The sequence below is a fragment of the Wyeomyia smithii genome, chromosome 1, assembly GCF_029784165.1.
Source record: "Wyeomyia smithii strain HCP4-BCI-WySm-NY-G18 chromosome 1, ASM2978416v1, whole genome shotgun sequence".
NCBI lineage: Eukaryota > Metazoa > Arthropoda > Insecta > Diptera > Culicidae > Wyeomyia > Wyeomyia smithii.
In genome coordinates this window covers 145,921,035-145,948,739 of record NC_073694.1, presented here as the reverse complement: position 1 = coordinate 145,948,739, position 27,705 = coordinate 145,921,035, and positions in this window count along the sequence as shown.

The window sequence follows — 27,705 nt, the reverse complement described above, 5'->3', positions numbered from 1 at the left end:
CTTCTGAAGCGTTGAATTTACAATGTAGCAGATTGACAATCTTTGATTTGTTTCGAAGAATGTTTTCGAAAACAATCTAGAAAGAATTGTTAATGAATAAATTGTTAATGAAAGAATTGTTAATTTGATCCGTGTTTTTCTTCAGTTTGCGCTTTTGCTTGGTCGGAGGTATCGATTTAATGAATACCAAGTTTTCGGTGCCATCGGCGCGCTAAGCGCATCCCAAACCATGACATATGGTAATTTCAATGTTACTGTCGCTATATTAGCATTAAAAATCCGTTCTTTATTATACGATCCGTTTTCATGCCATCGACAAACCGACACCCGTTAGTTTGTTCAACCCATTTTTTTTCAGTTTCACAACTTTTTTAGAGAGGGAAGGATTTCATCAAAATAAGATGCATGTTTTTTTAATAGAGCTTCCTAAAAAATATGCTTCTAGAGCTACTGTTAATGTGGCTTATTTTTCGGTGCTGTTATATTTGAGAAAAAGCTATACGAAAAGCGTTTGATGTAGAACTAGCTACTTTTTACTGTGGAAACTGGGCATGAAACGTTGAGGATGGAGGATTTTCAAGCTTTCTTATATAAGTGCTCGAGGTAACAATCAATGTGTGGCAGGATAGCTAAGAGCTACAAGATTCTAATGATGTCAATATTATTTACTTGCTATGTAGTGAAAGTCAAGGAACCTTCAATTCTGAAAATTCCAGTATATTCCTTCCCCTGAAATGCCGGAGGTGCTGCGAAAAACTAGAATACCTATTTAGTAGGCAATGAACCACCATTCAGTTGCAGTATTTTGGTGATGAAGTAATATAATCATACTTTCACAGTGCCAACATTGGCGTTTGGAATCTTCCTGATGACTGGTACGGGAGTGTTCGGCTTGGAAGCAGATCCGAAGAAGAATCGATTTGCTCTACCGAATCGGCACCAACTTTGAAATTATATCTCGTACGATTATGATAAGTTTTGTCAGTGGGCGTTGGCTTGTTATCTCGTACGACTGTGTACTGTCTCCGTATAAAATTTTATTTTTAACTATTTTTACTGAAGAGTTGATTTGTAATTGCTTGAATGGGTGTTGCCCTAAGTCAACCACTCGCTTTGTGGGACACTCCTCTTTTTTGATGAAAATACTATTTTTCTCCAAAAACCTTTTTTTTGCTTTTAATTATGAAACCAATACTGAGCGGCAGTGTTGCCAGAAATGTTATGTCTTACATTTGAATTAACGTTTACGTTTGCAATTGCGTTTTACGACAAATGAGTATATTTTGATTTCAAATTTGACAATTTTATCGTGTTTTTGAGAAAATTTTACATGAAAAATACTTATCACTCAATGGTTTTATAAGTAGAACTCGAGTTACAGGATTTTAAAGATATAAGGTCAAATTTCTTCTCCTTTACTTCTAATATGCATTTTACTAGCACCTCTGTTTTGATAAGAGACATTCTAGATAATGCAACTTGAAGGAAATTATCCAATCGAATTTGGAAGTAAAGTTTTTTTTATTGTCAAGATTTTCTTTTGAAATAGACTTTTACACCTCAAATTTATTGATTTACCAACGTAGACACTGCACTCTTAATTATTTTTGCACCATATACAGCATTGACTTCAAACAATTTCAAGTTTATCAGCTTCGGTAATATTTTATAGTTTTCTTCTTGTTATACATCCAAATATACTTTAGATTTGAATGAATTGGAGTGTGCTTACAAGTTGTTTTTTTCTCAGAGGCCATGCGGTCAATTGTTTCCAGCCTGTTTAAATATAAATAAGGCCGTTACAAATTTTATTTTCATTTTATGTCACCCCCCCCCCCCCCCCCCCCCCCTTCAAAAATCTTGAATATTGGAAGGGAAAGAAAAAAAGCTGAAACATTTTGTTCATTTCATTGGTTTTCCGACAGCATAAATGCTTAATTTAGCAACAAATTAGTCAGGTGACAGCGAGAGTGTCGTCGAAAGGCAAGCGAAATAAATAATAATAATAATAAAGAGTTATTTTTCAACATTTATTTGAGTGCAAGTTTTTTTTTTTCGTCTCGGTGTTATTTATTTTTTGCCACCCCCTCTGCTAACTTTGATAACCTTGGACATAAAAAGAATTCGAGATTTGTATCAGCCTATATATTAATTTCATAAAGGAGAATCTATTCCTACACAGTAAAAAAACTTTTTATCGAATTGCATGTAAAGAACTGCTTCCATCGCTTATGATAGAAAATTTTATAACAATCCACGGAAATTTAAATGACATTGCACGTAATTTTCAAACAAAACTGTCGTTTTTGTCAGAAGCAACTGAAAGTTAAATTGTACTGCACAGATCAATCTAAACATACAAAAATGCAGTCCTGTCTGTCTGTCTTGCTGATCCATATAGGCTCGAAAAATTACTGCATCGGTCGGTGTGAAATTTTGTATATAGGGGTTTTTTGGGCTGGGAACGGTTACTAAGATAGTTCGAGACCCCTCTCTATTCTGGAAAGAAGGCGTCCCATAAAAATAAAACACAAATTTCTTTACAGCTCGATTTACTAATTGAGTAAATGGAACCAAACTTAGCATGTGAAAGTTCTTAAAGCCTAAAAGTATTTCCATGGTGATTTGAGACTCCTCCGTCTTCTGGAATGGAGGGGTCCCATACAAATGAAACACAAATTTTGCACAACTCGAGAACCCATCAAGCAAATACAACCAAATTTGGCATGCGAATGTTTTCAGGTGTAACAAATATGTTCATGGTGGTTCTACAACCCTCCTCCCTTCCCTTATTTTGAAAGAGAAGGCTCTCATACAAATAATACACATACTTAACACTTATAAAGTAAATGGAACCAAATTTGGTAGGTGGAGGTTTCCGGGAGCAAAAAAATATTTCAGCGGTGGTTCGACACCCCTCCCTCTTCTTGAAGGAAGGGCTCTTATACAAATTGAACATAAATTTCTATGGAGGTTTGGCACTTCTCCGTACTCTGGAAGGAGGGGAGGTCTCCCAGACAATTAAAACATAAACTCCAATCAGTTTATCCGGGATACAACCAAAAATGATCGGCATGATGTACTGGAGCTAAAATTTGACTCCAGACACCATTTTTTAATTCAGAATGGAAACTTCCGGTTTCTGGAACGCAGCTGAACATGACTTTGGTCATTTGGTTCATATGGAACGATCAACATGAGTGTTACCGGAACCATAATGACGCTCAAAGGCCAACAAGATTCTCCAAATGCCATTCTAAAATCCAAAATGAAGACTTCCGGTTTTAGAAACTAGCTGAAAGTAATTAAAAACTACCCAACATGGGAATTTCCGGAAACGTAATGAGAAATTAACTTCATATGCCATTTAGATGTCCAGGATGACGACAACAGGTTTCTGGGAAACAGTCTAAAGTGACCAAATACCACCCAAAATGAATATTTTCAAAATCATTATGATGCACAGAAGCCTAAAATCGACCATTTTGAATGCCAAAATAGCGACTTCCGGTTTCTCAAAAACAGCCGAAAATGACCGAATATTATTCCATTCCCAGAATCGAGATGATGCACAGAATCCGATAAAATCAACCATTTTAAACGATTTGTCTTTTACTTTGATCGTATCCAATATTCGATTCGACATGCAGACTATAAACAAATCGCAAGGAATCAATGAATTTGGAATGTTTAAAATTAATTTAATAAAGAAAAAATGGGCGGGACGAATTTTGCGAAGTTTGTTCAAAATTTTTTACTGTATAAAGAAAATTTCATCAACAAAAAAAAATGTAAAAGCTGAAACATAAAATTTCCAGTTTAATGAAAAAAAAAAAACTGTTTTTCATGGATATTCAAGCAACTGGCAACACTTTCGATCAAAATTATATGTCTCTGAATTTTTTGGCCTGTCATCCGGAATGTTCATAATTAAAACAGAGATATTCGCTAAATGAGAATAGGAAATAGAAGCAAATCATAGTAAATTTGACTTTATAAAAAAATGCTGTTCAGGGTGTCTCCAAGAAAGTGATACAATATTTGAGTGCCTCTTTTCCCATTGGGAGGCATACTCTGTTAATCTGTTGTGTTGGTTTTGATTACAATACATGTTTATAGTTCATTTGTAAGTAATACAGGCGGTGTTTCACTTGTTTCTGAAGAAAATTGTATTGGATTCAAGTAAAAAACAAATGAAAAATTTTGTATCTTGCTGGAATGAGCGACATACAAACTGTCACATCTGAATTTGATTAAATTATTCGTGAGCAGGACCATCAAACGATTCGAAGAAACTTGCACGGTTGTTTCCAAGCTGGAAACAGCGGACTGCAACGATGATAAAAGCGGCCAAAGAACGGATCTGGCGAAATCCAGCCCAGCCCACGGATCAGCAAGAAAAATAGCTCGTGAAATGAACATGAGTTGATGAAATAATTGGATACGGAGTTTTCTAGAAACGAAAGATTAAAGAATTGTCTCGCAGAAATATTGCCACCAGGGTTGTCAGATTTGGATGACTACTGAAGACACACGCTGCTCACATTTTTTTTTCGATAAAAAAATATTTACATTGGAGGCTGTTCTGAACAAGCAGAATGATCGTGTATCTGGAGTATATCTTCATGATATTCCAGCCTGCTGAAAGTGGACTGGAAGCGATTTCAGAATGCTTCAGCTGTGATGATCTGGAGAGCAATGTCCAGCAGAGGCAGGTTGACAGAGACGTGAAAATCAAGTACTGCAACACGTTATCAAAGACCATTTGTGTCAAGGATGTATTTGGAGAAGAAAGTTTCTGTTTCCAAGATGACTCAGCGCCAGCGCATAAGACATTGTTTGTGCACTTAACTTACCACTTAACTTAACAAGCAGCCCTAAGCCGTGCTGTGGCTTTTGCTGTACGTAGGAGTCGTCTCTATTACACTCCGTCCATGGCTGCAGTTCGCCCGCTCTGCAGTCTGCGTATGGTCCGTTGATCGTCTTCCACCTGATCGATCCACTTTGCCCGCTGTGCACCTCTCCATCTCGTCCCTGACGGATTGCTCTTAAGAACCATCTTTACCGGATTTTCGTCCGACATCCTTACGACATGCCCAGCCCACAGCAACCTGCCAATCTTAGCGGTGTGAACGATATATGGCTCCCCAAGCAGCTCCTGCAGTTCGTGATTCATTCGCCTCCTCCACGTTTCGTTGTCCACCTGCAGTCCACCGAAGATGGTACGCAACAACTTCCGCTCGAAGACCTCAAGGGCGCGATGGTTCTCCCCAAGCATATTCCATGTTTCATGCCCGTAGAGGAAAACCGGTCTGATCAGCGTCAGCTGATTAACTTGGTGCGGCGATGAATTAAACTCGATGGGAGCGTCCCCCGGAGACCAAAGCATGCACGATTTCCTGCCATAATGCACCGATGTATTTTTTTTTTTTATTCTCGCTTATTTTCCGTTGGTCTATTTCCGCCACTGTTGTGGCCAATCACCGACGCCCAGAGAGGCGACTCCACACCCAGGACCCTAACTCACGACCCGTTTATTAACGGACCGGCGCCAACGGCTTTACTTCCTCATGCGATGGAAGGCGTGATCCCAGAGATTTTTCGCCTCAGAAAATCTCCCGGTGTCGGCTAGGATTGAATCTAGACCAGTTGAGTTGGTTGTGAGTGGATAACGCCACCTCACAACCATCGACACCTATGTCGGCGGTGGGATTCGAACCCAGGCGTCGTGCGTGGTTGGCGCAGACGTTACCAACCACACTAGGCCCCCGCTCAGTCCGCCGATGTATTTCTCTGCTGTTATCGTTGTAGGCAGTTAGCCCAGGTGCACGAACTCATCGACCACCTTGATTTCATCACCACCAACTGTCTCCCGTGAAACTCTTCCTTTCATGTACTTCGTCTTCGATGCATTGATGACCAGTCCAATCCGTTGGGCTTCCGCCTAAAGTCCGATGTATGTATCCGCCATCTTCACAAAGGTCCGAGCCACAATGTCGATATCATCGGCGAAGCCAAAAATTTGAACCGACTTTTCGAATATCTTGTCACTCGTGTTAATCCCCGCTCTTCTAATGACACCTTCCAGAGCAATGTTAACCAGATGCCGAACTGTGAATCTTTGACCCGTGGTGGCGCGAGCACCCATGAATCCCGCCTGGTGGTGCCCCACGCATAGGGTTTGCAATATTTCCGAGAATATATTTCCCGGGAAACGGGAATGAAAAATCTTATTTCCCGGGAATTCCCGGGAACCGGCAAAGGAAAAAATTCTTAGCAAAAATGAGATTTCAAATGAAGTTTGTTAATAAAAAGTTTCAAACAATCGTTTACAATTTAATTATCAATTGAAGAACAAAATTTATTCAAGTTAACTCCAGAAATTCATGAACATTCAATCACCTCAGTTCCGCTGACAATTTTTCGTTAGGCCCAAATAATGTAGTTCCCTTCTGTAAAACTTAGCTTAAGATCGCTGAATCACCGCTGGTGTCTGATTTCTAAAATACTTCTAAATCACCGATTCCAGCTCTTGCTACATTTCATTAGAAACTGATCAGTCCAATACTTTTAGTTTGTTGAAGATAAAGCTGAGTGTTTGGCAGCCAGATTTTAGAGCATTTGAATGCCTTCGTAATTAGTGTGAAATCGTGGCCACGACCCAAGTTACACTGACTGAGTTTTATTAATTTATTTATTTCTGGTCGCATTGATTTACGGGCTTCCATTTTTTTATCTGTTTACAGGTTTCAAAATTTTTGTCAATAAACAAGGAAAAAATCAAGCAACTATCCGCTTAGTGGTAAACTAACTAGCAAAAAAAGACATTAGACGAAGAATCAATATTCCTGTTCCCGGGATCCGGAATCAATATTCCTGTTCCCGGGATCCGGGAATCCCGGGAAAAGACAATTCCCGGGAAATCGTTCCCGGGATCGCAAACCCTACCCACGAACTGCTTCGCAAATGGTGATAGTCGACGGCAGAGTATTTGGGAGAGTACCTTGTAAGCGGTGTTCAGCGTAGTGGTTGCCCGGTAATTGCAGCACTCCAGCTTGTCGCCCTTTTTGTAGATAAGACACACAATACCATCTATCCGGTACTTGTTCCTCCTCCCAAATCTTGACAATAACCCAATGCACGGCTCTAACCAGTGTTTTTCCGCCGTATTTCAACAGCTCGCTGGGAAGTTAATCAACTCAGGTAGCTTGATTGTTTTTCAACCGGCCAATATCCTCTTCCACCTCCAGGAAATTGGGGCTGGTATCCTGTTGTCTTCTGCTCGTGCACCAAGATCAGTTGCCATACCGTCCTGCCCTCCTAAATTAAAACACGGTAGTGTTTTATCAGTTCCTATTAACTTCCCCATTAGAATCCATTGAAGCATTTAGGGATACATGCAAGGAAAGCTGGGCGAAAAGAACCACATGACCCTGGACACTTTTGAGAAGCGTTAGGTGAAAATCTGGAATGAAGTGCCCTACTTCGCGTTTTGTGATAATTTTGAGAAGTGTTTATAGGCCATTTTCTAATGCAAAGGCATAAGATTTGAATGAAACTGATTCAACTGTAACTTTACTACTCTACTCTGATAAAAAAAGAACCAGAAAAATATTTTAATTTGTTTTGATTTTATGGCATAAATTAAGTGTATCACTTTCACGGTGACACCCTGTTACTCGAGTTTTGTTCATAACACCGCTAAGTGATGAATGTTGTTCGAATTTTTTTTTTAAGAAATGCAATGAAATTATCTAATTTAGAATAAGATATAAAATATACTATTTTGCCGAAAAACGTAAATTAGTTTGTTTAATTCAAAAATTACATATATTGCAACACGTCCCCTTAAAATTGCGATTTTGGCTGTAAAGTCTCTTTAATCATCAATAGAGTGCTTGATATGTGAAGCAAAAAATCAATAGAGTGTTCTATTAGTAATTAAAAATATTTTTACAGCTGAAACGGTTAGTTTTCATTGGCATAGTGTAGCAAAGTTGTGAAAAATAATTTTGTCCCTGAAAAAAAAAATATATTCCACGTGATAAATTTTGAATTGATTTCTCCATCATCGAACAGTTCTCAATGTTTAGGTAATCGTTTGTAGTTTTCATAAGAAATAGATTTAGAAAAAATGAGCTTTTTTAGATAATTATTATTTAATTGTACTTTTAACTTGTTTTCGAAAAAACAAAATTGTTTTTCAGAGTGTATATTTTTTTTCGGAATGATAAAATTGTTATCTACAACTTTGCAGAAAACGTCACACCGGTCGAACAAACCGTTTTGGCTTTGGAAATATTTGTAATCATCAATAGCTTCCCAACATAACATTTTACTGGATGAGTGGTGTTCCAAAAATTTGAACCAATAGCACAAAATGGCATCTTTTGTTCATAGAAACGCCTATGCAAAGTTTCAGATAAATCAAAAATAGTCCATTAAATTGGTAGCCTGTTTTTTGTGCAACTGCACTAATTTTCTTTAAAAATAATGTATTGTATCTCTTTCTTATAGTGGTTGACGATTGTCATCTGGTTGAGCTTAATGAGTTAAGTTTTCTAGAATTCCACGATGTTGACAAAACCGATCTAAAATTCATGTTCCAGGTTATTCGGATGCAGCTTAATTACATTACATTTCCTTCAGCCAACATGATTTTATGACTAACCGCTTCGTGACTCCGATTATTCTAGACTGCACTTCCAGCTGCATTACCAAAATGGAATGTAAGGCGTAAGCGGATGAGATAGCGACATTGCTCAAAAAACGGAAAAATCGTTCTGGTAACACGTTTGTCAATAGTTCAAAGCGATTATCTCTTGCTTTCGATAACAAAATAAAATTCATAAATATACAAATTGAGCATAACAATAATTCTGTTGATTGTAAAATATTTTTCCAATAACCAACATTTAGAGAACGTCTTCGACGGGCACGTTAAGTTGATTTGTTGATTAGGTTCGTTTATATTATGCTATCATATAATTATTATGTATGATTTTTGCTCACTTCTTTATATCTACAACTTTTCTATGAATGGTAACCTTAGCTATTACACATCCAGAACTAAAACCAAGGCGGCTAGTGCTGTTCAATTCATTATACGCAGACTTTGCTGTCAAATGTTATTGTACAGAACACTTTCGAGATTTTCTTATGATTGCATTGATTCAAACTTTGATTTCATAGCGAAGGTTGATACAAAGTATTATACAAACATTTTTGTATCTTCAATATATGTTATATCATCGACTGAATGTTGAGTATTATTAAATCAATCAAACCAAAAAAAAAAAAAAATATTGTATCGAAAAAATCGGTAAAAACGTGCTCGTATTCCAAGTAATAGAAAATCAAAAAACTTTGCACAAGTTCGTCTAATGACTACGTTTGTTTTCGTGGAATGGAATTTTGTAAATTAAATTGTATTCTTGATGCTCGTTACTAAATATTTACAAATCTGGGGTACTGGGTGTGAAACCACTTTTGTTTGCTTATTGTTGGGATTTATACAGACAATTTTTAAAATTACTAGACGCATGGGCGTAGCCAGAATTTCAAATAGGGGGGGGGGGGGTCAAGCTCTTCAAAATTTTAGAAGTAAAAAAATGGTACACTAAGGTCGCTTTTCACGCGGTTGTTTTTACGCGGGTTTTTTACGCGGCTTTTTTGACGTGGATTCCGGAATTTACGCGTTTTTTTTACGCGACACGTATCCCCCGTGTAAAAAGCGACTTTAGTGTGTTTTGAAAAATAGAAATAAATACTAGTCTTTAGTTGTCCTTGACACCAGAGTGGAAAATTTGATTATTCTTTGTCCAAGCCGCAACCGGGAATTCAAGATATGATTCACAAGATGGCCCAAATTTTACAGCGGATAGCGGTCCAGCAGCAGCAGCGTCAGTATCAAACCCCGGAGCAGATTTTGGAGTCCCTCTCTTCGAACATCATCGAGTTTGTCTTCGACGAAGAAAACGGAGTTACGTTCGGACGTTGTTGTTTAACCGCTACCAGAACCTTTTCGAGAACGATGCAGGCCAGCTGAATGATGCGGCGAAGGTACGTTTACTTCTCCGGAAGCTGGACACCCATTCGCACAGCCGCTATCTCAACTACATCCTGTCAAAGCTTCCTAAGGACGTGAAGATTGAAGACACAGTCAATATTCTCAATCAAATCTTCGGACATCAAACGTCAAACGTTCCGGAAGAGGTTCATTTGTCTTTTCACGATTGTTGTTGACCATCTGCCGATAAAGCAGAGAGCACTCAACCGCTGTTCAAATATTCTTGACCTCAGCCAGGTTTTCACCCGACGTAATGTGCTGAACGAGCGTTCAATCGTGCATGTTTCCATGGTAGAGCAAGTGCAATTTTAACTGCTTTCTCAGTCGCAGGGTAGAAAGAACGGGCTTTAGCTAGCAGGTCTATAAGATCCAACTCTTCCAAGATCTTACGATCTGCTCTCATACTGCTGCAATGTTAATACAAAACTTCCACCTCTCCAACAAAATTGTCAACTTCATAAGAAATTACTCTTCCAATGACATGCGTATTACGTTAGCGGGATAGAGCAAGGACAACGCGTAGGCAGGTGCACTATCTTCATCGAACCGTGTTTCCAGTGAGGTTACAAGAGAATCAAGGTAAGGAATTTTCACAGTTCGGTTCCAATACTTCAAGCTAGTTGATGCAGGCGGATTTGCCCGGTACTTTTGCCGCTGCGATATCCTTGGTGGATCAACTGAAAAACCTGTGCAATTCCACGCAACATAGCGCAAGCATTTCAATCAATTATTTTTGATCTGGCTGTTACTTTACACAGATGTTTCTATGGGCTAAAGATGTCGTTTTGTGCTGTTAGAATTTTTGAAAACAAAATTCTGCACCAGTGTCAACATTGAGGGGGGGGGAACGACCCCCCCTGCCCCCCTCTGGCTACGCCTATGACTAGACGTTGAATCGGGAATTGGTGGCACTCTGAAATACTATTGGGTGCGTTACATACGCGAGGTGTAACGAGATACCAGATGCGGGATAATAGAATTCCACCGCAACAGCATATTATTATATTCTAGGTAAATAACTTTGGGATAATCATGTATAAGAAACCTACCTAAGAAACCTAGAATATTCAACAAAAAGCAAATCTGGTGGCAAGAATGAAATATTCTTAGTTGTGTGTACAATTTCTCACCACATTTTTTGCTCGTAGCCAACTAAACCAATTTTTAGAATCTATTTCTATTTTTCTATTTATAGAATCTCTTCATTACACTTTTTTTTTTCAATTGGCGTATAGATATACATGCGAGCCAAAAAAATTTGGAGATGCAGAGGTGGACTAATACACAACAAACCAGTCACGTATGTAGTTTTAGCGTACTGGTCATTTACCAGTTTGGGGGATACGAGGTAGAGAATGATTTATATTTTAATTTGATTTATCTAGCAAGAATTTTTTTGCTCAAAACTGGTTCACGGCTTATATCAATTTTGTGTACGCAACCAGCAGGCAAGTTTGGTGAACTGAGTTAAATTTATGGCGTAGACTTCTGTATACTGTTTGCTATTACTTGCATCTAGAATATTAGCTTCTGTACATTATTTGTTGCAAGGATAATATATTTTCAATTGATATAATATGATACTTTACTATTCTTTGTTCAACTCAATTTTATTTTGTTAAACTGTATCTTTTCCCATGATATTACATCAAATAATACTCTTAAATTGTACTTCTTCATACTTTCATTACTCATATTAATAACCTATCATATTAATCACGTAGAATATTTAAATTTAAAAAATGATGAAAAGCAACTATTCCAGAATCGATTAAGGCTTAGGAGCTTAGTACCCGCAAGGTTACAGAGTCCGCTTTGGTAAGCGAATGGTCGTGGATTCGAATCTTAGTAGAAGCAGGCCATTTATTTGTCAAAAGATTTATCATGGGTATATTTTCAGGCTCCCCATCACATTCCCTCTCTTCAATCTGAATTCTACAGTACCCCTGTTGACTCTTTTTCTTACAAAAGAAGGGCCCTACTTTGCCATATGGAATTTTCTGATATCTAAAGTAGGATTACAGCTTAACATTTACACTTGATATTTTGAACGATGAAACTGTTCAATAGGTTAGAGAATAGATAGATCTACAATACGCAACACAGTTTATGTCAATTGAACATGGAGTTCCTGAGTATCTACAGTTTAAAGGTAATTTTTTGTGGTAAAATCTGATTTCTCTCCGTCGGGAATGGGTTAATATGCAAGCGAATAAACAGAAAATAGGTAGTTTATAATACTTTTAATGATGATAATAATAATGATATACACTATAAAGTCAACGAAACACGCTTTTTACGCAAATTTTTCACAATATTCTAGCACAAACAAATTGTAACAAATAAATGCTCAAACAGCACCTCGCAAAATTCATAATAATCGCAGCACAACTACGTTATAGATAAAAAGAAATCAACCTCATCAACCAACCAATCAATCAATCAACCAGTTCAACAACAAATCCAAGAACACAACTAATAAATATCAGTCAGCAGTATTCCGCACTCCTAGAATCAGCAATATTACTATCGTGGGTAAGTGATTTGCTTATATTATTATCCGTGCTTGTGTGTATGCATATCATTTCTCCTTTTTACGTTTCTTGCATCAAGCTTCGTTCCTGCTGCCAATAATATCACCAACTATAATGCTCTGGTGGTGTTTCAACTTAGTGTCCTTTAAGCGAGTTTTTCGAAAAAAAGTACTCTTTTTCGTAAGTAAGAAATTGCGTAGCCTTAAGGTTGAATCGGTTCTAGCGGATGCTCATGATTTCCAATCTAAGTATAATCAGGCCGTCAGATATCAGAGGAACTTTCAAGCATGGGTCATATTTCTTAAGTTCCTTAGAGAGAGAGAGAGAGAAAGAGAAAGAGAGAGAGAGAGAGAGAGAGAGAGAGGTAGAGAGAGAGAGAAGTAGAGAGAGAGAAGTAGAGAGAGAGATGTAGAGAGAGAGATGTAGAGAGAGAGGTAGAGAGAGAGGGATAGAGAGAGGGAGAGAGAGAAAGAGATAGAGAGAGAGATAATTAAGTGAACTAAACTGTACTTAGGTTTATTAATATGTTGCATATTTATTAACAACTGTGTGGTTTTGAAAATGTTCATCCCTGTCTTATGATTCCGTTGAAATCCTAAATCAGCCCGATAGCTCTTTCAGTAAGGTCGTTCACAACCTGCAGGTTTCTTATGATAGTTTTAACAGAAATGGAGTCTTTATCTATAATTCAAGCAAATACCAGTTCACTAAGAAAGCTGCTTTTTACGTCGAGTTTGTCAAATAAAAATTGAGATGTTCTTTGCCAAAATTGCGGTATAGACAGATCGACATACCTTTATTATTTTTATTATCGAATTAATAATTATCAAATTAATTAATGTGGTCCCCATGGTTCTGTGGTTTGCGATGTCGGGTTCGATTCCCGATCAGGTAGAGGATCTTTTCGAGCTAGACATTTTCTCAACTCAGCACTGGGGCACGGTGTTTCCTACAACATGCAAAAAGTGTGTCAAAAACAAATATCGATATAGAATTCACTCAACTAATCTAGACGATCGAGACCGCTATCAGCCCTCCAGGCTAGCGTGCGATATTGCTTTTGTTATCGAATTATTAGTTTTGGTTTCATGGATCCATAAAATCAACAGCAGATCCATTTTAGGTGCCAAATGTTAAACATTCCTGAAATTTTCTTCTGTGAAAGCTTAAATTGCATACGGAATAGTTATACTTAGATCGGAAAAGGCTTTGCTATCCATGTTTTCTTTTAAAATTGCTTTTATTCCATACATAGAGCATTCAGGCTGTATAAATATTACAATGGTATTTCGATATCGGCTTTTAAAATCAACTGTCATATATAAAGCTTTCTGATTAAAACAAATCACAATTGTTGAATACTCGCTTTCTTGCTCGTTATCTCTCCGATATCTATCATCTTTTTTAATCACATATTTAGGAGTGCAAGGGAGTAAATTGAAACTGCGAATATCTCAAAAACGGTTAATTTGATCTAAAAACAAAATTTCGCACAAATGGATCAAAAATCAAACTACGGTCCTTTAAAATTCAATTTGTTTCCTGATGATCTGAAAACAGTAACAAACAATGTTCTTTTAAAAAGCAAGCTAAAGAAGTACATAATTAGAAAAGTAAATGATTATATTCTTTGGACGTTTTTCGTTGTAGTTAATTAAAAGTGTAAAATAGATTGTTGAATTTCAAAAACAAATGTTATCATCTTTTATATAAGATTACATTTTTTTTTACTGTGAATACCTCCAAAGGAACAAAGTTCCAATGGGATATCACACTATAGTTTCTCTGCAATTTTAATGTTAATTTTAGTAAGTGTCCACTACCAGGGGCTTCCTATAGCCTACACGTTGCATCTCTCTGGTGCCAACTATATGTCAAATGAAAGGGTTAACTTTGCTGCCCAAAGTGGCAGAGATTCGTTTCTGTGCAGTTTGTTTACATTGAGTTGTGAGCCATGGCAGAGTTAAGAGCAGCTGTTATAGCTGAATATGTGAAAGGGTACAAACCCGGACACATATTCAAACACCTAAAACCGCTCGGAATCAACCGGAAATTCGTGTACCGAACCATAAATCGGTACTTAGAGACCGGAGGCACCGAGGGCAAGGCACGATCTGGACGACCAAGGTCTGTGAGAACTCCAAGGCTGAAAAAGATTATACGAGACCGGATTCGCCGGAATCCCGCCCAATCTGCACGGAAACTGGCCAGGAACCTTAAAACGAACCGAGAATCAATCCACCTGCTTCTGCACAAGGATTTAAAACTTACACTGTACAAAAAACAGGTGGTTCATGGGGTTACCAAAGCTACAAAGAACAAGAGGTACCAACGGTCGCGGGAGTTGCTCGGTTGGCGCGCAGATGACGGACTAGAAGCTATTCGTTTTGGAGCAAACAGTCAATCGTCAAAATGATCGAGTTTGGAGTGTGCTTCTGCGGACAAGCTGACATTTCCCGGTTCCAAAATAAGACGTCAGTGATGGTTTGGGGAGCCATTTGCAAGAGAGGTAAACTGCCTCTTATTTTTATCGATAAAGGGGTCAAAATCAACGCAGCGTACTACCTGGACACGGTTTTGAATAAAAATGTTCTGCCTCAAGCTGAACTATTGTATGAAAACGATTACGAAGCGGTTCCACCAAGATGGCGCCTTATCCCACAGCGCAAAGGTTGTTCAGGCGTGGTGTGAGGAAAACTTGACCGATTTCATTTCGGAGAATGAATGGCCTCCGTCGTCTCCGGATCTGAATCCACTGGATTATTTCGTGTAGGGATACATGATGTCGAAGCTGAACGACTATAAAATAACAAATTTGGAGCAATTCAAGCGAGTTATCACGAAAATCTGGGACGAGATGCCGATGGAGCACGTGCGCGCCGCTTGTGACGACTTTCCGAGACGTCTGAAGCTGGTTCGATCAGAGAAAGGTGGTGTAGTTCCGAGATATCGTCTGTGAAGTATCTTTATGAGTTACTGAAAAAAGCTATGAAAGCCAGATTCAGATTTTCTTCTTATTCTTTGAAATATTGAAATTTTCCTGTGTGACCGGACTTTTTTGTCACCCTGTATATAGGGTAATTGGTTCCTTGTTGGGAGTATGTTATATATGTTATATTTTTATTCATTTAGACTTAAGTCGGATGAAATAACCAATAAATAATAATAATAATAATAATAGTAATGTTAGTGATTAATAGACGGCCACATTTGATGATAAAAGCTTTTCTACACGTATATATTAATTTTAACCTACTCGGAGTTATTCAACTTTCAAGTCTTCAAGTCTCTTGGGCACTCTTCCATTAGGTGCCTATAACTTAAACTGTATAACAGTATTGAACGTTTTTGCTTACAGAATGTTATTTTTCACATTCATTTAGAAATAAAAAAGCTGCAGAAAATTTTCTCAGCTTTCAAATGAAATAAATAGAGTTGCTCTAAGTTGCACACACTTAAAGTTAGAGCCACTTTATGGAAAGTATCCAAGAAACTAAAAAGTTGAATAACTCCGAGAAGATTAACGTTGAGGCATATGCGAAGCAGAGTTTTATTTATCATTTCTATGAGATCCTTTAAAACTCCTAACAAGGAACCAATCATCCTGCAAAGGCATATGTTTTTTTTTTTTAATTTACTGTCGTTTCACATTTGACCTTTGGACTCTCTGCGGGAAACGGGTCCCGCAAACGTTTTTGAAAATAAGCCAGGAAGATAAAATATGCGTGTAGGTATGATTTTGAGTTCTTTATTTGTTTTATTTATCGAGTTTTCCAAAGTTTTCGCGTCAAAATTGTTGGAGTAGATGTTACGCTTCAGGTTTGTTCCGAAATCCTCGATGAGACGCAGCAGGGGGACGTTGGGCGGCTTCGCTGATTTAGGTACCACATCGATATTCAGCCCATCACCTCCAACGATCGCTTCGACTAGTGGGTCGACGCCAGATGCGGCTAGAACACCGCGTCTTTGCCCTTATGGTATTTCTTGATGAACGACGCAACTTCCGGTATATGGTACCTCGTACCATAAATTTACCCGTTCATTCACCTTCTTGGGAAACTTGGTGTGTGAAATGAATTTCTCCTGGTAGTTCACTTCCTTTGAGGGGAAAGTGCCCTGCCAGCCATTACCATCCAGGGCGAGATAGGTCTCGTAGTCCATCATCACCGCCATGTGTGATTCAACGGAAAAATCGACTTGACTATCTTATTCAGCCACTGCCACTTCGTCATTGTCAGCAACTCCTGACCAGTGGACGGACTGCCGCTTTCTGACATGTATGCCCGTGTTCTCGAGGCACTTTTTCACTGTTTGGCCGGTTTCTCTCCGACCTCCAGGCCAAGCGCACGCAACGATGTAGCCACTTTTCTTTTGGTTTTCCTCTTCAGCATTCTTTGGAGCTTCTTGTCGTTCAGGGTCGTCGGCCGTCTGGAGCCGGGCTTTCTTTCGATGCTCTGATTGTGGATGCCGAAACGGGCGTATCCGGCGTCCACAAATTGCCGCACAATTTCCGTTTTCGTCGCGGCAGGGTACTGTTCTTTGAACGCGCACACTTTTTAACGGAGTAGCTTAGGTATTAGCCAGCACGGGTAGAGTTCGACTGATAAAAATTGCCAAATTTTTTTTCTCGGGTTTTTTTCTAAACCCTTGCTTGGTGGTTAACATTACGCAGGTATTTGAATTACCGCGGTTTTTTGGCGGTTTTTTCTTTTGAATTAACGCGGTTAAGTGAAAGAAATGAAGCGCCGGCTAACCAATCACAAGTATGTTTGATTTCTGTTCGCGATGTTTATTCTGAACTCAAGTTGTAAGTGGCTCCGCCTGATTTTTAAGTTATGTCATTCTTCAACCAGCCAAGACGCAAAGACGTACGAAATATGAATATACGAAACATGAACCTCTTATTTCGTGTTGGCTAACAGTGGAGCAGGTCCGATGGAGCTCTAAGTCACGTAACGAAGTAACACGTTTTATGGTGTTGCGACCAGAGCCTGAAAAAGTCATTTTCGATTGACAAGTATGACGCTTCGATCCGTCGCTTTCAATTGGAAAGCTTTTGTATCATTTTCGAGCACTTCGTGACTCACACCCAGTCGAAAGCTCTTGCTGTGATTCTGACAACTGAAGGACTTGAAATTGATACAAACGCTTTTCAATTGAAAGCGAAGATTATCACCATCACTCTCACATGACGATTCTCAATAGAAAATGACAATGAGCGATGACGGAGACAGAAAGCTTCTGTTTATGAATGTGACTAGGACCGCGGGTGACTTCAAAGTAATACGCAACTAGTTCCGAAGAATAAATTGTATTTTAGCGATTAGGTTCAGCCAGTTTCTATCACTTTATTGCTAGTAGGTTTGAACGACATGCGTTATCTCTTGCTATTATAACCGAACTACCACTGCCCTCGTATTGAACGCAATATGATGGGTCAGTGGTGAATATAATAGGGATCACGATCGTCGTGTGATCGTGTCATGCCTACACAAATACAATTTTTGATTACCGATCTCGTATTGAATGATAAGGGGAAATGATCGCTACTGTGGATCACATCTTAGGGATGCTTAAATAATCGGCCTTGTTTTTAATTGTGAACAGCTTCCAGAGTACTTCACGCATATATAGGGAGGAAATATTGATCGGAACTTGTGTAACGTATTTACTGGATGCCATTGCCGTTCTAGCTACGGCTTGCGGTATTAGAAAACTATTATATATTAGGAAACTCCTATCAAACGACGCGATGCGGTGCTAATTTCAATTGAGACGCTAAAGGAAAGGAGAGAGTCTCTCTCTCCCTTACTCTCTCCGTCGATTGAAATAGTCATTAGTTTCATTTGAAACGATCCGACGAACAACAGACGGGAAAGAGAGAAAGAAGTGACTCGTTGACAGTAGCCGAAAGAAATCAAGTGAAAATGAAACTGTTCGAAACGAAATGACAGTGCGAATATAGCAGTTTCATTGTTTTGTTTCGAAAATGTAGAGCCCTGTGTGCGACTATGAAAGAAGACAAATAAATTCAAATGGGGCAACGATTTCTGTTACATTACTTTTCTCGACAATACATCTCGAGATTATTTTTAAGTTTATATTCAAAATATTTTCGATCTACGATTCAATGATGTATAGAAAGAATAACTTCATATAAAGCAACATCTCGAAAACTATATCCAAACATGTTGACGAAAACAAGTGAATTATGTGCTAAAATGCTTTTCGTTCTAGTTGGAAGGGCGTGTTTTTGAGATTATGACTTCAAAGGTCGTTAGTAGGTAATAAAGTGTGCACCAGGTCTGCAAACTCGTTGGCCTCGAAGCCAGCAAACTAAGAAAAAAAATATTCGTGTATTCTAAAGAATTCTAGCGGGTAGGCTGTTGTCGTACATGGACTTTAATTAAGAGAAAAAAAAAACATCCTGGCGAAACTCCAAAACAAGTTATTTTCATTTAGATATTGAGAGTTGTTGCACATGTTTATGTTATTAAGCACGCTTAAAAGTGGCGAAAACAGATCGTGGAATCACGAAGCATGGTTCCATTACGGAAAAGTTAAATACTTCAAATTATTGAAAGCTATTCCATGATTATTATTTATTGCACCTGCAGACGTTACACTTATCTGTCAAATCAACATGCCAATAATTTGGAAGAGTAAGTTATGGCGGCTTGATGAGTACCACAGGATGAGTGTGTTTTCTTTGCAAATTATGTTTTTTAAATACGGTTGTAGTCCTTTTTAGAGCTACTTTTCATAAATATTACTCTCGAAGATCTTCGAATACGTTACTATTGATTATTTTCAATTACTTTTGATGTTGTTTTTTATTAATTTGACACATCCCAAAAACAGGACAAAATACATTTGTGGGTTATTTGGCTATTTAGACAGATTCGGTTAATTTCTTTATTCGAACAGCGATGGTCATTCTTATTTTCCCGAGAAATAAAAACTAAATATAGGAGCAAATTAATCACAAAGGTAAACATATTCGAATCGCTGCCAGCTCGAGATTGATCCTTTCCGTTTTCCGTTGACAGTTCCGGCAACAGATTAAACATCGTTTTAGTTACAGAGATAATAAACCGGTAGAACAAGAAGTGAAATTAAAAGTAACCTTGTCGGGCCATTCACTCAGAAGCCCGGAGATTTGGACTGGGACTGAAACCTTGCTACTTGGCTATGTACCAGCGCCGCGGCGCGCCGTTCAGCAGAACATAACCGGTATACCATATATATTAAAGTAATCAAAATCGTACTTTCACGATGGATGTGCATTGTTATTATTACCGAAGGTTGGTTGGGGCACTGCCCAACGTGTGAGAAAATCAACATAATGGAATAGTTAAAGAAAAAAAAAGCTTAACGCATTCATTCAGCAAAAACGAACCGCGTGGTTCAGTCGGTCACCTTGGCGGCATTCAGTCGGCTATTAATCGCTGCTGCTGCCGGGTTAGATAATCATCGGGCGGCTATACGCTCGTTATGCGGTAAGGGTGCATGCGATACTCAATGAGTCAATCGAAGTGATCCTTAGGGTGCTGACAGAACTGGTTTTTGAACCCCAAAACAGGCAGTTTACCCGTTTGCTGAGTATTTTGTTTTCGAGCAAGATGTGTTGTTACGTATAGGCTGTAAGGTCGTTTATTGTTATGGGAGCTGAAAAAGTAGAACACGAGCCGAATTTCTCCGCTCGTACCAGATGCAGTTTCGTAGTATGCGGTAAATAAATCATCTCTTTGCTGGAACCTTTACTAAGTTGGTGAAAAAACCCAACGAAATAGCTCAAAACACAATAAAAGCTAATAGCAATGGAAACATATCAACGGAATCATTATGGTGTTGCCTAAGGTGCTCTAGATAGTATGCTTTCTAGTCTAGCTTTCAGTTTTTTCAGCAGTCATTATTTGTATCATGTTTTCGAAAATAAATTAAGTGTAATCGCAAAATATGCGTTGCTAAAAGTAAACGATTTTACTATTCTAGTATTTTTGGCATCACTGCTACGAAAGATGTCAAACAACCGCAACAAAACACGTCACGTATGAGAAAATGCTTTTCGGTGCAATTGGAACGGAATAAATCGTTTGGAAAATGTTTGTGGTTTTATAACTCATGGATCAAAACAATCAAAACTTAACAAAAATATCACTAAGATAGTCGGATAGAATTGTTCATAACGATAATGGATTATTTGAATTATATATTCTTAGTGCACAACAAAAATGTCGTCGTATAAATGTATGTCAGAAAAGTTGCTTCTTTTCAACCGTTCCTGTGAATGTTGGTGCTCCTTGCGTATGCAGAAATGCGTCAAAGGCCGCACATTAATTGCTAGCCGGGTTCGTCTCTTGAAGGTTGACTTACGGGAAAACTCAAGTCATTGAAAAAGTAATCTTGACTTGAGGCACCAAAAATCGTAGTATTGGTTAAAAAGCTATAATATTTCATTTTTATATAGTTTGAGCTCTACAGCAAAACCTGTGTTTACCAGTGCATACAGTTGGTTAGCTGCAAATTTATGCCCGAAGTATTAACTTCTTGGTCGGGCATAATAAGTCAATTTACTAATTTCAATAAATATGTAAGTAACATTCGTTTAAGCTCATAATCGGCAGCGAGCATAAAAAAATTGCCTACAGCTTATAAGATACTTCAGACAATTGGGTATTAGATATAGTTGGCTCCGTAAAACATAAATTTGTATTGTGCCGTGTCAAATAAGTGTTGTGTGAATAGAAAAAAAATAAAAATGAAACATTCGTTTTTACCTCCATGCCATGCGAATCCGTATAGTCAAATCGCACCAAAAATCTTAGTGGATTCTGATTAGTACTGTGGCACCAACACAAACTTCTTTCCATAATACTTGTGGTCCACAAGATGTGGACGATGTAGGTGGATCATTCCTAGGTCTTTAGTAACAACAAATATCAAACTACCATTCCTAAATCGCTTTCTTCAAAAGATCTGCATTGTAATGGCTTTGAAGTTTGAAGAATTTTCACGAGATAGCTAAACTATAGGTCAATTTTCGTAACATATAGTTCGGCTAAACGTCATCGTATCGCCAATAAATTACACGTTTGGGCAAGCAATATATTAACACTGATTGGACTCGTTCGTTACTGTCGAACAAACCTCACAAATCAAAAACCGTTCAACTTCATTTAACGAGTCCTGAAAGTAAAAGAACTTAATTAGTGCGGTGTGGCTCGAATGCAGCGCGAAATGCCCAATGCATTTTTTTCGCTCATTGTTGAATAATGCACCCGGCATGCCGCAAGTGCATAATTTTGTTTATTTGGAGCGGCTTGTTAATTTAGCCGGTTGTTATTCTGTTGAATAAACCCACATGTGAAAATCGGCACCAGACACTCGGTGATAGTAACCGCCCGGGTGAAATAGACTATCCGCTGCATGTGTGTACGTCTCGTGCAGAGCTCAGAGCGGTTTTTTTTTCGAATTGATGCCTCAATTGTGGTATCGAAATTGATATGTCGATCGGGCTGCGAAGCAGTCGTCTCGTAGTAAGAAGCACCAAATAAGGCCAATATGCAATTGACGCTTGCTCGGTATAACCAATATACTTCATTATCAGTAAAGCTCCGTTTGATTTTAAAACTTCTAGACAGATTTCTAAGTGCTTAAGCACGATCTTGTTCATCAGTATATCTGTAGGCAATGTAGGTTTTGAATCCCATTTTATGTTCAAAATTTCTAGTAACGCACTCGTCAACCATGGCAGTTTTGTCAGTCAGATCACTCGAGCTAAGATATCACGGATAACGCTATGTGTGCAAGGACAGCAGGTTAACTGTCTATGGCATTCGTTACGATGCCTGATTGTTTCACCCATTTTCTGTTCCTTCATGCTGGAGCAACTCTCAAAGAAATATACAGTCAAACCTGTTTTTGTGCGAGGGATAGGGACCGCAAAAAAAATCGCATTAAAAAAATCATTTGTAACTTCACGTGCAGCTACAAAACAATGTTTCTACAGCGTTATTGAAAAAAATAAAAACTTTTTTATGCGGTGGATAGGGACCGGATAAAAAAAAATTTTAGTTAAAAATAACTCGAAAGTTGTTGATTCTGATTTAGAATATCTATGAGAACAATTTTAAAACATCGGATTGATGAAGGAAACTTTTTCAAACATTCTAATTCTTTCAACCGCATTCCTTCGTAGGCAAGCAATTCGTGACTTTTCCTACGTAAAACTGGCTCGAATAGTTATTATGAACGCAACACTTCTGTAATGCGTTGGAATTCATTCCAAGAATCGGAAAAATTAAATGGCTGAAAATGTTGTCGGAAGTGGTCCTTTTTTATATACCGCACAAAAAAAATTCGCACATAAAAAAAAGTCGCACAAAATAAATTTCGCACAAAAAAGAGTCGCACAAAAACAGGTTTGACTGTATTGCAACCAGCTCAATCTCTTAAGATGCTGATTTCCTTACATTATCCAAACATGCATATCCACATCTAGACTAATAAACCATTATGTCTGAAAATGTCACAGCCATCACTACAGGAAAGTGAAGCGATTTGATCGCCTTATCTGAAAAAATGCTTTTAAGCCTACACAGAAACATTGGCATTTTTTTCTGTTTAGGCTCAACCAGCTTGTGTTATAATTTGTTAACAGTTCATCTCATAGGGACTGACAGTTTCCAAATTTCACTGGATGTTTTCATTTGGCCATTACGTACTCGATATCTTGATATTCCAATTCATACCCCAATTCAAATACAACATTAACTGCTCGTGAGTCCAATACAGTAGATTTGTATCTTACCCAGAATGGTTTGACATAATCCGGGACATTGCGCGAATGAAGTCTCGTTTTACATCCTATCCCGGACACCAATATCTGGTAGATACCTTGGGGATGATGCTGTGTAGCCACCAACACTCCCTTGTCATGAGGTCTGTTAGTTGAAAAACCACACTCTGACGTGAAAATTGCAAAAACCCAATTGGTATATCGTGAATGTCTCCGTTTGTTGCACCTACCTCCATGCTTGTCATTCTCCTCAGTATGTGAAAGGAGAGGAGAAAAAATTCACCGCGCACTTCCCTTCCAGTATGTGCCTGCGTGTAGCAAATGCTTTCACCACACTGCTTCTTTCTCCACTCCAAAGTATCTCAACCGCCCCAACCAACTTACAGGGAGACAAACACAATTCCAGCTCACCCCACATCTGATAGAAACAAGAGGGGTGAATCACGCAGAAGTACACAACAGTGTCCACTGGCTAGTAGTCCGGAAGGAGAAAAAAAATCTACCGGGCAAAAGTGTAGTCCTCGTGTAGCTACACTGCGAAAAAGAATTCCACCAGAGTGAATTCGGCCGGCACTAGCAACGAAGTCCATTTTTTTCTCCCAATCTCTTTTCCTCTTCTTCCATGCTCAAGAAACCAACTGTGAAATGCACCGCAGATAGCTCTGCAGTGTAATTATTGTGCGTGATGTCCACACGTGTGAGAAAGTACACCATCATTTACTGTCTCGCAAGAGAGAGATTTCAGATTTCACCGCAGTGCTTTTAGGAAGCTCAGCAGAGAAAAATCGTTTGTCGCTCTCTTCTAGCATCAGCGTTGATTTGCTCTTTTTAATGTGAGAGCATTTGTTTTCGCAGTGCAAGATGTTCTCCTGCGCTCTAGAGGTTTTCTGAGAAGAAAAGACAAGCATGCCTACCTCAGCCAAAGTGTCCGCTTTCTCATTGTCCGGAATGGAACAATGAGAAGGGATCCACACTAAGACATGATTTTCGAATAAAACACTCAAATGTTTTCGTATTTTCCGCATAGAATACGGAGAGTGCATAGCATTTTTCTCTGATCAGAGAGTCTCAATAGAACTGAGATGAAACATGAAATAATGGTCCGTTGGCCTTTTTTAGGTAATCCCTAGGGTATCCTGCATGGCGGCTAATTCTGTGACGTAAACAGAAGCAGGATTATCGAGCATGTATGAGATGGTAAAATGGTTATTGGAAGCACCGAAGCCAGTGGACCCGTTGAGAAGTGATCCGTAAGTATAAAAGGCATTCTCTCAGTTGATGGTTTTATATTCATTGAAAAATATTTTAGGGTAAAAATGTTAATGATCCGGAATTTCACGAGTTTATCCTATCATGGATGTATCAAGTAACAAGTAACAAGTTGACGGGATAGGAGATGTATGAGAAAGGGTTTATACTTTTGGACATGGTGATTGAAATACACGGGTTTGAGAATGAAGTTCAACAAGCCTATCGAAATTTTCAATTACCAAGACGTTCCAAACCCCATATTTCATGAGACTATGAGTAGTCAGATTACAGAAAAGGTTTTTAAATCGATCACTTCCACAACACTTTCAAGCAGTTCAATAAGCGTTTCTTGGCAGTTCCTGGTAGGTTTTACAACAAGTTCAATGAAATACCTACCACCAAGAAAGGTGATTCTATTCGGAGATGCATAGCGAACAATGTTTTGCACAAGAACAGAGTCCGGATATACTATCCTGGCCAAATCAAATATATATCGACTTGATGACTCTTCGCTTCGTTGACTACGTTACGATTTCGCATTATTCGAGCTGTGCCCCAAAGAGTGTTCATCAATGATTTTCTCATGGTTTTGTTTACGAACCGACGCCAATAACTGCCATTTTGTTTGAATCAATCTCTTAAACTTGCTCTCAAGCTCCGAGTACCGTTCGAAGTCGTCGGGTTTACTTTCCTCTCGAAAGGTGTTAAACGCGTCGGATGTTTTCGTGTAGACATCAAAGCACTCTTTGTTCCACTACGGTGTGGGAGGTTGTCTCTTAAAATTTACGCTAGGATATCGCTTCGTTTGGGCTTTTACGTTTAACGTGCAATCCGAAGGTAGCGATGTCAAACATAAGGATAAATCTGGAGTGCTTGGATGCGCAGGAGGCTTAGGAACACGTTTCATATGTCCATTGTTTAGAACTGTCAGGTCGATGTCTTCGCAAAAATGACTCGCAGATTAAAGCGGACGATCATCATTTGAGAGATAGCCAACGCCATGAAAGTCCGGAAATTGGCTGTAGCGAGAGGAGAAGTTTCGTCGTATCAAGAAGCAGCTTGGTACGATGGAACTCCTACTGTGCCAATCACCGATTGGGGAGGCGGTTCCACCCAGATTTTAATTTACGACCCGTTGATTAACGGATTTCCTCATCCGAAGGAAGGCGTAATCTCAGAGATTTTTCACCCCAGAAAAACTTCCGGTGTCGGCTAGGATTAAATTAAGACCAGTTGGGTTGGTTATGAGTGGATCGACATCTATGTTGGCGGAGACGTTGACGGGAGTTATATAAAAAATAAGAATTTCTTCAATCACATAAAAAAAAAATTTTTTTTTTTCATCGATTTTATTAATAACATAATGTATTTTCTCCAAAAAAATATCAGTGAATGTGAGTAAGGGCCGTGGTCTGCTGTTCGACGCAACTTTGTTGCGATGCTCTCACAAGAACGTTGTACGGCACTTACGTTCATTTTCCGGATACAGTTCCGGATTCTTGTAGTCAGTTGCTTCGTATCCTTGGCCCTCCAATTGTTTTTATATACTAGGGCACTGAGTGAGCCAAAAAAATCCTCTATTGGGCGGCACTGGGGCAAGTTTGTTGGGTTACGATCTTTCGGCACGAACGGTATCTTTTTCTTCTCAAGATACGCCAGTGTCTTCTTGGCGTAATGGAATGACGCCTTGTCTGGCCAGAAGACGTACTTCCCATCCGCGTGATGCTCGTTCAGGAACGGCAGCAGGATTTTATCGAGGCACTTTTCTTGATAGATTTGTTGGTTGATTGCCAGACCGCTCGGCTTAAACCAAGGCTTTGAAATGCCCCGGTCGGAAATGGCGATGTACAACATAACCCTTTTTTTCAAACTTGTGCTTGAACTTGTATTTCACTTCAGGCGGTGTGGATGACTTGTCGCTGGAGTAGTAATTATCATTTCCTGGAATATGCGTTTTGAACAGCGGAAAATAGCTTTCGTCGTCCAGAACGAAAGACGTCCCGCGGTATTTTTTGGTCATCCACCGACACTGTGTTTTAACCGTCTCAATCTGCTCCTCCGTGTACTCCGGCGACCTCGTCTTCTTCCTGCAGACGATTCCTTCCATCTTGAGGGTCCGATGGATCAATACGTGGGAGCAGCCATATTTCCGACTGGCGTCACGCAGGCTGGTTGCGTCCTTGTTGTCAAACAGCTTCTTTAACGATGTCTTCCTCTGCTTCGTCATTATCGTCACCGGACGACCACTTCCGACCTTCCGCTCTACGTTCAGGGAACCCAGGATTCGATATACCGTACTGACAGGTACATTTTCTTCCTTAAAATGTGTCACCGTGAACTTTTTTCCTTGCTGGAAATGCGTTTCGTAGAACCGTACAATGCGTTCGTGGAGCACGTGCTGTTTCGACGCCATCTTTGCTTTGACTAAATTCAAACTAGCAAAACCAAACACGCCTATTGTTTCTAGGGAGTCCAAAGAGCAATTTTCTTGGAGAAAGAAAATTTTACGCTCTGTATTTGAGGTACTGAAAGGTATTGAAAAAATTCTCATTATTTTTTAACACCCGTTACCAACTACGCTAGGTCCCCCGGCTCAGGAGTAGCTGTTGCCCAAAAAATGTGTAAAGCTATGTCCATTAAGAATCCGGAATAAAAAAATCATTTATATCTCGGTAACGGATTGGCGTACAAATAAGGTTAATACACCAAACAAAGGTAATTCATTGTAATACAAGGAAAGAATATCAATACAAACCATTTCTCTTCGTTTCTCATGAAAATTGTTGTATGTTTTGCATTATTCCTCCCATCAAACGCTGCACACCTCCGGAGTCACCTTTTTTGGCACATTTGTTTCGCACTTTGGTCATCTGAGTCGCATCTCGAGCCGTTTTTACACTTTTCTTAAGCTTTCGCTTCATTACTGGCCAAAATCTCACCATGGGCCGGAACTGTTCGGTGGATTTACTTGGTACTTCATCAAAACCTGCTGGTACAATTCCCGAGCTCAAGCTTTGGCGAAGAAACTCGAGTTTTGGTGACGGAGCTTC